Source organism: Oncorhynchus kisutch, linkage group LG6, assembly GCF_002021735.2.
Source record: "Oncorhynchus kisutch isolate 150728-3 linkage group LG6, Okis_V2, whole genome shotgun sequence".
Taxonomy (NCBI): domain Eukaryota; kingdom Metazoa; phylum Chordata; class Actinopteri; order Salmoniformes; family Salmonidae; genus Oncorhynchus; species Oncorhynchus kisutch.
Genome location: NC_034179.2, coordinates 48,612,544 through 48,623,210, shown reverse-complemented (window position 1 = coordinate 48,623,210; position 10,667 = coordinate 48,612,544). Strand labels below are relative to the sequence as shown.

General features: G+C 40.7%; 1 long non-coding RNA gene across 1 annotated transcript; it reads right to left on the bottom strand.

Annotated features, from left to right (window-relative positions):
• Nucleotides 1-4,864: 4,864 nt before the first annotated feature.
• Nucleotides 4,865-6,159, bottom strand: LOC109892164 (uncharacterized). The gene is made up of 2 exons (XR_002255574.2): nucleotides 6,039-6,159; nucleotides 4,865-5,315 (listed from the first exon to the last, which is right to left on the bottom strand). It is a non-coding gene; the product is annotated as an uncharacterized LOC109892164 (long non-coding RNA).
• Nucleotides 6,160-10,667: the final 4,508 nt, after the last annotated feature.

Here is a 10,667-nt window from a genome sequence, read left to right as displayed (position 1 = left end):
AAAGCGCTAGTGACTTTCTTACTCCCCAGCGTCTTAACATCATCTATAATGTCACTAACATTCCATTTATTATCCGTACGCAATCCAATTACTTGTTATTTTCCCCCATTGTTTGCTCGCATGGTAAAAAATTGGCTAGACTGTTATGCCTGAGTCTATATCTTCAGCCATTTAGCACATTTCCTAACAGGTTTCAAAGTTGTCTGTGGGATTTATTGTGGACTACATTATGTTCGTACAAAAGAAAAATGTATTTGAATGGGAGTTATATGAGCCTGTGAAAATGTTGTGGCGAGTCTTAAACAGTGCATGGGGTTTTAAGCTCATGTAAATATTGATGTCAGTTAATATTTAATATGTGGACTTTTTGCCTGTGTGGACACTGCCAAATGGCACCCTGTTCCCTACATAGGACTCTGCACAAAAATAGTCCACTATGGGCCCTGGTAATATTTCAAATCAAATTTGGGACGCTTACTTTGTTAACTGAACCCTTCAACTGAAGAACTATAAACTTCAGTTTTGGAAAATGTTGATGATATGGTACATTTAAGGAACAAGGCCCGAGTGAATGTGTTGTATGGCCATTATACTATGCCTAAGGGCTGTTCTTAAGCACGACACAACGCGGAGAGCCTGGATACAGCCCAATCAGCATTCAGGGCTCAACCCACCCAGTTTCCAATTTTAGTTGTATAGTGAATATGAATCCTCCACAGTATTGATATTACCTACAGAATATAAACAGACAACATGTACAATACATCTCCATTTCAGTTGACAACTTACTGATAAAAGAGCAAACATGTCTGAGAGTCTATGCTCAATCCTTCATTGCTTAGTTAAATTATGAATTCAATTGAGTTGGGAGCCTCTGTCGAAAAGTATCCTAAATGTATCACCACATAGTGCGAATTGGAGATGTGTTATTTGATGAGTAGTGATTATATGGGGGTTATGAAGACCTCCTGTATACTGTGCCTCTTCTATGAGACATTAACTAAAGGTGATGTTACAGGCCTGTGGAGAAGCTTGTGTAGCCCTGGGTTTAATTTCACATGCCAGTCCCTGAGTCAATAGTAACCACCACCTGATCTGGGTTTAAAAAATATTTGTAATCTTTCAAAATACTTTAGCTGTGCTTGGTTGCGCTTGCCTGGAGCAGTGGCACCAATGGAATAGTCCCAAAAGTGCAAACACCACCCCTCTGGCACCCCTGCAGGTGAAAGCGAATACAATCTGAACCCAATATTTAGCAATGTCTAGGATATCAATAATAACCCTTTCATGGCTACCAGAGAATCCAAATGCATGTCTTTAATCAGTGCGTGGAAGAGTTGATATGGAATACCAATTTGATTAGTTATTGCGTATTAGATATTGACAAATATTCTTATGTTATATTATGGGATTAACAATCTATATAGATCTTCACCACCATATGAATATATCCTTGTTTGTGAAGTCATATAGCCTTTCCAAGCTGTGGGATTTGGGTTGGGCATTGTGTTATTGGAATCCATAGCTCCAGCTCGAGATATACCCACTGTTTGTTCTCTCCGCTGACTTCTAATAGGTCATGTCAATCATCCATCTCAGTCTATCGCTGTCAGTTGTGAAATAATACCACCCTGCTCTTCAGATTCTACATTGGGGAACAGTCGAGAAAAGTAACCCAGCTAGCACGTTTGGTTCTTTGGAAGTTGTGGGAACAAGTTTTAGTTTCCCATTGATTATGGGAACGAAGCCATACATTTCCTGACCAATAAAACTGAAAGTTTTTAAAATGTTCTGGGAACTGAAGTTAACATTTTACATGTTGTGGCAACATACATTTTAAAACCATGAGGAAATCTGCAGAAAACTCTGTTGAAGTACTGAAATTCCCACAGGAGAACATTGTTTCTTAACATTCTATGAAAACTGTAAGAATAGACTTGTCCAAAAGCCACTGCTGCGTTGTCTTGGCTGTGAGCTTAGGGTTGTTGTCCTGTTGGAAGGTGAACCTTTGCCCCAGTCTGATTTGGAGCAGGTTTTCATCAAAGAACTCTCTGTTCTTTGCTCTGTTCATCTTTGCCTTGATCCTGACTAGTCTGCCCTTACCTGCCGCTGAAAAACATCCCAACAGCATGTTGCTGCCTCCACCATGCTTCACCGTAGGGATGGTGCCAGGTTTCCACCAGATGTGATGCTTGGCATTCTGGCCAAAGAGTTGAATCTTGGTTTCATCAGACCAGATAATTTTGTTTCTCATGGTCTGAGAGTCTTTAGGTGCCTTTTGACAATCTCCAAGTGGGCTGTCATGAGGAGTGGCTTCTGTCTGGCCACTCTACCATAAAGGCCTGCCTGACTGGTGGAGTGCTGCAGAAATTATTGTCCTTCTGGAAGGTTCCCCTATCTCCACAGAGGAACTCTAGAGCTCTGTCAGAGTGAATATCGGGTTCTTGGTCACCATCCTGACCAAGGCCCTTCTCCCCCGATTGCTCAGTTTGGCCGGGCAACAAGCTCTATGAAGGGTCTTCGTGGTTCCAAACTTCTTCCATTTAAGAATGATGGAGGCCACTGTGTTCTTGGGGACCTTCAATGCTGCAGAAATGTTTTGGTACCCTTCCCCAGATGTGTGCCTCGACACAATCCTCAATCGGAGCCATACGAACAATTCCTTTGACCTCATGGATTGGTTTTTGCTCTGACGTGCACTGTCAACTGTACAGTCGTGGTCAAACGTTTTGAGAATGACACAAATATTAAGTTAACTCTCACAAACTCTGCTGCCTCAGTTTGTATGATGGCAATTTACATATACTCCAGAATGTTATGAATAGTGATCAGATGAATTGCAATTAATTGAAAAGTCCCTCTTTGCCATGCAAATTACTGAATCCCCAAAAGACATTTCCACTGCAATTCAGCACTGCCACAAAAGGACCAGCTGACATGTGATTCTCTCATTAACACAGGTGTGAGTGTTGACGAGGACAAGGCTGGAGATCACTCTGTCATGCTGATTGAGTTCGAATAACGGACTGGAAGCTTCAAAAGGAGGGTGGTGCTTGCAAGGAAACATGTGCCGTCATCATTGCTTTGCACAAAAGGGGCTTCACAGGTAAGGATATTGCTGCCAGTAAGATTGCACCTAAATCAACCATTTATCAGATCATCAAGAACTTCAAGGAGAGCGGTTCAATTGTTGTGAAGAAAGCTTCAGAATGCCCAAGAAAGTCCAGCAAAATCCAGGACCGTCTCCTAAAGTTGATTCAGGTGCGGAATCGGGCACCACCAGTACAGAGCTTGCTCAGGAATGGCAACAGGCAGGTGTGAGTGCATCTGCGCGCACAGTGAGGCGAAGACCTTTGGAGGATGGCCTGGTGTCAAGAAGGGCAGCAAAGAAGCCACTTATCTCCAGGAAATACATCAGGGACAGACTGATATTCTGCAAAAGGTACAGGGATTGGACTGCTGAGGACTGGGGTAAAGTAATTTTCTCTGATGAATCCCCTTTCCGATTGTTTGGGGCATCCGGAAAAAAGCTTGTCCGGAGAAGACAAGGTGAGCGCTACCATAAGTCCTGTATCATGCCAAAATTAACGCATCATGAGACCATTCATGTGTGGGGTTGCTTCTCACCGAAGGGAGTGGGCTCACTCACAATTTTGCCTAAGAACACAGCCATGAATAAAGAATAGTACCAACACATCCTCCGAGAGCAACTTCTCTTCCATCCATACAATGCCTTTTCCAGCATGATGGAGCACTTTGCCATAAGGCAAAAGTGATAACTAAGTGGCTCGGGGAACAAAACATCAATATTTTGGGTCCATGGCCAGGAAACTCCCCAGACCTTAATCCCATTGAGAACTTGTGGTCAATCCTCAAGGGGCGGGTGGACAAGCAAAAACCCACAAATTCTGACAAACTCTAAGCATTGATTATGCATCAGTCAGGATGTGGCCCAGAAGTTAATTGACAGCATGCCAGGGCAGGTTGCAGAGGTCTTGAAAAAGAAGAGTCAACACTGCAAATATTGACTCTTTGCATCAACTTCATGTAATTGTCAATAAAAGCCTTTGACACGTATGAAATGCTTGTAACTGTACTTCAGTATTCCATAGTAACATCTGACAAAAATATCTAAAGACACTGAAGCAGCAAACTTTGTGGAAATGTGTATTTGTGTCATTCTCAAAATCTTTCGCCACAACTGTATATAGACATGTGTGTGCCTTTCCAAATCATGTCCAATCAATTGAATTTACCACAGGTGGACTCCAATCAAGATGTAGAAACATTTCAAGGATGATCAATGGAAACAGGATGCACCTGGGCCCAATTTCAAGTCTCATAGCAAAGGGTCTGAATAGATATGTAAATAAAGTATTTCTGTTTTGCAAAACATTGATTTAAAAGTTTTAAAATGGATGTAGTAATGGCAGATTAGTTTTAGGAAAGGGGAAGCTGATTCTATACCCAGGGGAAACCACGGAGCAATCTTTGACTGTTCTGTATATTGGGTCACAATTCTCACAAGTACGGTGTCCATATTAGGACATCAGCAGAGTATTCAGATGAGGACATCTACCTATGCTTTTGCTGTCACCAGTCCAGCTCGTAATACTGCTTTGAGCTGTTTGGGTCCCTAGTCAAGCTTTCAACCGGAGGCCAGAAGGCATAACAATGAAATGAATTAAGAGTTCAGGTCAAACATATTGTAACAAGTCTTTTCAACTGTCATTAGCATCTCATAACATTTGAGCTGTCATGTTAGTTGTGCATCTATTTGTCCCTGCTCCAGTAGTCGATTGTGCCTAAACTCAAATTATTTTGTCACATACAATGATAAAACAGACTCATTATAATACATGTGAACTTTTGCATTTGTTATTGTTTATTTTATTTTTATCCAAGCAAGAGAGTCCATTACTCTCATTGACAGTATGATCATATCAGCAAATGAATCCATATTCCATTAAATCCATTGCAATTACATATTACTTCACTTATCTGATTGTAAAGCCTGATACAAGGAAACAATACGTAGCTCAGAAAGTCATTGATTCAAGTCTCGGTTCTGGTGATGAAAATCTGGAACTAAACTGACAACTGGAAGACTGCTGGTTTCAGGTCACAGCTACAATTCCCTAATGTTGTGTCCTTGATCGAGGCACTTAACCCCTCAACCTCTCCTGGAGCGTTGCACTGTGGTTGACCCTGCATTTGCTGCTCCCGAGAAATGTGTATATGTTTCTATAGTGTCAGGTGGGAGTTGGTAGTGTAACAGGTCCCGAATTAGGACCACGTCAACAGATAACAGTATCCTGTAAAAGAAGAAAGAGAAGAGAAATTATAAGGAGAAATTATTAGACTGGAAGGTGTTCGTGGACGGCGTAGCTCAGAATTTATCACATGTATTTCCAAAATATCTCTTTTGTATTTTCCTTTTGGTATCAACAATAACAATTTCATACAACAATAAAATCCCTCACATAAATGTCATTCATCACTAACACATGTGGAAATACATTTGGACCTAAAGTAAATCCTAACACATTCACACTCTCCCATTACACAGTGCAAGACCACACACACAGGCCTTTTCACAGCTTAAAACTATTCATTTAACTAGCACACGTAGCTAGAAACATTCACTAAACCTCCCTGAGTAACAATGATCAGCCATCTTCCACTTCAAAAGGAGCGCCATGAGGCTACTGAATTTACAGAAACAAACACTGGAAATGTAAACATTTCTAACATCCAAACAGTACCAAAATAATATTACTAGATATACATGATGAAATGGAGCCATAGAGATATGAAATAAGTGACAAGAGCTACAAAATACACGCAAAACGGCAACCAAACAGTCCGTAAATTCCCCCCCAAAATTATCTAGCTAAGCTGCATGTCTTGCCACACAGCACCAAACTATTTCAGCACCTTCACAAAACTATCAAATAGTAAAACCACTAACTGACCATTAGTAGTATATTATACTTACAAGTAAGAATAAAGTGCATATGTTTATACATAATACTGACCTGCAAAACATTACAAATGATGAGACTGGTTCGTGGACAGCTTCGCTCAGAATGAGGAAGTAGCACCAATGTCAAAGTACATCACCAACCAGAGCTCACAAATGCCTGTCTCCCCCTTGTGGTGAGACTTGGTATAAAAGACTTCCAACATAACGTCTGGAGGACATATATTCTTAAATAAAAGAAAACAAAATTAACACAGAACTGTGACCATACATTTTGTGTTTGTCAGAGTAGCCGAGCAGAATACACATTGATTTAGCAAAATGGACAATAGAGCATACTATTTTATATTCTGTAAATACAATTGTTTTCTAAGCAACTGTTGGGTGAATACCCTCTTTAGTTCAGAGCCCAATCTGCTTGAGTTCATTGTTGATCTAGTACTTCTGAAGTTATTTCACTTTCTGTATTGTGCTATCATAAAGAAGAAAAAACTTCTTTCAACATCGATTCAGACAGACTGCATGTCATAGAGACTCCATTCATTATACACCATAGTTCAAATAGTGATAGAAGAACTAATGTAATTCCAAACATTATGAAGATGAATTAAAATACATGACTAATTGGTTCAAAATAACATGGTTGGTGTTTCTCTGTGTTCAATGTATATTCAGCGGCTAAGAGTCTTTACTGCTAAACTAATTTATCATTGCCATCTGCTCATTTTATAGAAACAAGCAATAAGGAACTCTAAAAAATATGATTCTAAGGCATATCTAAACTTTTGACAAGACCTTGCGTGACATTTTCTATTGGAAAATAAATTAAATGTTAAGTATTTGGCAACACATTTGTTATAATAATTCTAAAAGTGCAGAGTATACTTTCAAAACAGAATTGCATCAAGATGTGTTTGTGAACCAGACTATTATTAGTCTCTCTCTCTGTTTATATAACAGATACATTATTATAGCCAATTCGGGTTGTTAGGGCAAAAGATCCAAACCTCTTGACAAGGTCGCTAGGTGTGGGGTTGAGTTTTCTAGACTACCCTCTTACCTAGGGAGAGTGTGTCCACATGCTTCTCTAAAACAAAGTCCCTCACATGTGCATGCCTCTCCAATGGACCTCACGGGTGCCATCCCACTTGATCCCAGTGCAGCGAATTCGGGGCTAGCCCAGACTCGAAAGCGGGTCCAGCAAATGTTCAACCAACACCTCAGCCATTCCGCTAAGAGATCCTCTTGACAAGGTTGCTAGGTGATGGGTTAAGGTCACTACATTATGCATGGACATAGACATCATCAATCTACTACAAATACTATCCAGTTATTGACCTCATGTCAATTTGAGGTTACTGACGTTAGAATGCATGACTGTTCTTGCGAAGCCAATATTTATATCCAAAAAAGGAGTGTTCATTTCTAGTGATATACAGTACCAGTCAAAAGTTTGGACACACCTACTCATTCAAGGGTTTTTCTTAATTTTCACTATATTCTACCTTGTAGAATAATAGTAAAGACATCAAAACGATGAAAAAAAAAACATTTGAATCATGTAGTAACCAAAAAAGTGTTAAATAAATCAAAATATATTTTATATTTTACATTCGTCAAAGTAGCCACCCTTTGCCTTGATGACAGCTTTGCACAACCAGCTGCACCTGGAATGCTTTCCAACAGTCTTGAAGGAGTTCCCACATATGCTGAGCACTTGTTGGCTGTTTTTCCATCACTCTGCGGTCCAACTCATCCCAAACCATCACAATTGGTTTGATTTTGGGTGATTATGTAGGCCAGGTCATCTGATGCAGCACTCCATCACTCTCCTTCTTGGTCAAATAGCCCTTACACAGCCTGGAGGTGTGTTTTGGTTCATTGTCCTGTTGAAAAACAAATGATAGTCCCACTAAGTGCAAACCAGATGGGATGGTGTATCGCTGCAGAATTTTGTGGTAGCCATGCTGGTTAAGTGTAGCCATGCTGGTTAAGACATGGTGGTTGGAACCAAAAATCTCATATTTGGACTCATCAGCCCAAAGGACATATTTCCACCGGTCTAATGTCCATTGCTCGTGTTTCTTGGCTCAAGCAAGACTCTTCTTATTATTGGTGTCCTTTAGTAGTGGTTTCTTTGCAGCAATTCAACCATGAAGGCCTGATTCACGCAGTCTCCTCTGAACAGTTGATGTTGAGATGTGTTTGTTACTTGAACTCTGTGAAGCATTTATTTGGGCTGCAATCTGAGGTGCAGTTCACTCTAATGAACTTATCCTCTGCAGCAGGGGTAACTCTGGGTCTTCCTTTCCTGTGGTGGCCCTCATGAGAGCCAGTTTCATCATAGCGTTTGATAGTTTTTGCGACTGCACTTAAAGAAACTTTCAAAGCTCTTGAAATGTTCCACATTGTTTGACCTTAATGTATTAAAGTAATGATGGACTGTCGTTTTGCTTTGCTTATTTGAGCTGTTCTTGCCATAATATTGGGCTGCAGGTAGCCTAGTTGTTAGAGCATTGGACTAGTAACCAGAAGGTTGCAAGATCGAATCCCTGAGTTGACAAGGTAAAAATATGTGGTTCTGCCCCTGAATAAGGCAGTTAACCCATTATTCCTTGGCCATCATTGAAAATAAGAATTTGTTCTTAACCACAGCTGCCTTGTTAACAAAATATGAGCTTAGTCTTTTACCAACTAGGGCTATCTTCTGTAATACCATCCATACCTTGTCACAACACAACTGATTGGCTCAAACACATTAGAATGGAAAGAAATTCCACAAATTAACTTCTAACAAGGCACACCTGTTAATTGAAATACATTCCAGGTGACTACCTCATGAAGCTGGTTAAGAGAATGCCAAGAGTATGCTAAGCTGTCATCAAGGCAAATGAATCTCAAATATAAGATATGTTTTGATTTGTTTAACACATTGTTGGTTACTACATGATTCCACATGTGTTATTTCATAATTTTGATGTCTTCACTACAATGTAGAAAATAGTAAAAATAAAGAAAGTGAGTAGATGTGTCCAAACTTTTGATTGGTACTGTATTTGCAGTGATTAAAATTATATCCTGCCCAGGAAGATAAACAAACTAGTGACTTGACACAAGGTTTTGATTATCATGAAACTGTAACATTATAGGATCTCATCAAATGAATTATAAATAGCGCATACTATTCTATTCTGTAAATACAAATATGTTCAAAGCAACTGTTGGGTGAATACCCTCTTTAGTTCAGCCCAATCTTCTTGAGTTCATTGTTGATCTAGTACTCTCAAACGCCCAAGAGACCAATACATCTGGCCGACGCACAAATGATACGTATGGGCTCCTGATGGAACAAAGAAGACGCCCAAGAAGAGTTTTGCGATGTGAAATGTTCCTAATCCACTTGTTTGAGGGTCTCCCCAATAAGCCCACTAATGGCACTGGCTAATTAGACTCCCAGGGAGTTAGAGCGATGCTGTGGTTTGGGCTCCCGTCAGGATGGGTAGGCAGAGTGGTATTCTCCAGGGCAGAGGTGCCCTGTTATTGTGTGTCAGCTGGAGTAGATGAATGCCTCCTCTTCAGCGCTGCGTGCCAACAGCTGTTGTTTCAGACCACTGATAAACGATCCTCTGTTCTCCTCTGTGCAACCCCTGTACCCATTCTTCAAAACCAAGTTAATCTCAGCAACACAGAAGGGACCGATACCACCGCAGCAGCCCAGAACGATCGGGGAGCAAAGTGTGTGTACTCTGTTAGTATGGGCCTCTGTATGATGGTGCATATGATGAATAAACTCTTTTGTGTGTACCTGTTTGTTTGTGTGTTGACATATGTGGACTGTCTGGATATCAGTAATTATGTGTGCCTATATAGGCAATTACATGCATTTCAAATCAAATGTATTTATATAGCCCTTCGTACATCAGCTGATATCTCAAAGTGCTGTACAGAAACCCAGCCTAAAACCCCAAACAGCAAGCAATGCAGGTGTTGAAGCACAGTGGCAAGGAAAAACTCCCTAGAAAGGCCAAAACCTAGGAAGAAACCTAGAGAGGAACCAGGCTATGAGGGGTGGCCAGTCCTCTTCTGGCTGTGCCGGGTGGAGATTATAACAGAACCTGGCCAAGATGTTCAAATGTTCATAAATGACCAGCATGAACAGGTCAGGATTCCATAGCCGCAGGCAGAACAGTTGAAACTGGAGCAGCAGCAAGGCCAGGTTGACTGGGGACAGCAAGGAGTCATCATGCCAGGCAGTCCTGAGGCATGGTCCTCAGGGAGAGAGAGAAAGAGAGAAAGAGAGAATTAGAGAGAGCATACTTAAGTTCACACAGGACACTGGATAAGACAGGAGAAGTTCTCCAGATATAACAAACTGACCCTAGCCCCCCGACACAAACTACTGCAGCATAAAAACTGGAGGCTGAGACAGGAGGGGTCAGGAGACACTGTGACCCCATCCGATGATACCCCCGGATTTGTGCATTTGTGTTGCTAAACATACACACCTGTGTGCACACATGCCTACATTAATTTGCATGTGTTTATATTTCGTAATGTAATCATTTATGTGCTTGTACATTAATTTATGATTACAGGTGTAGCTGTTTGTGAAATATTTCAGAACGATCAGTACATATTTAAAGGCATTACATGTTAATTGGGTTTGGACTGAACATATAATATG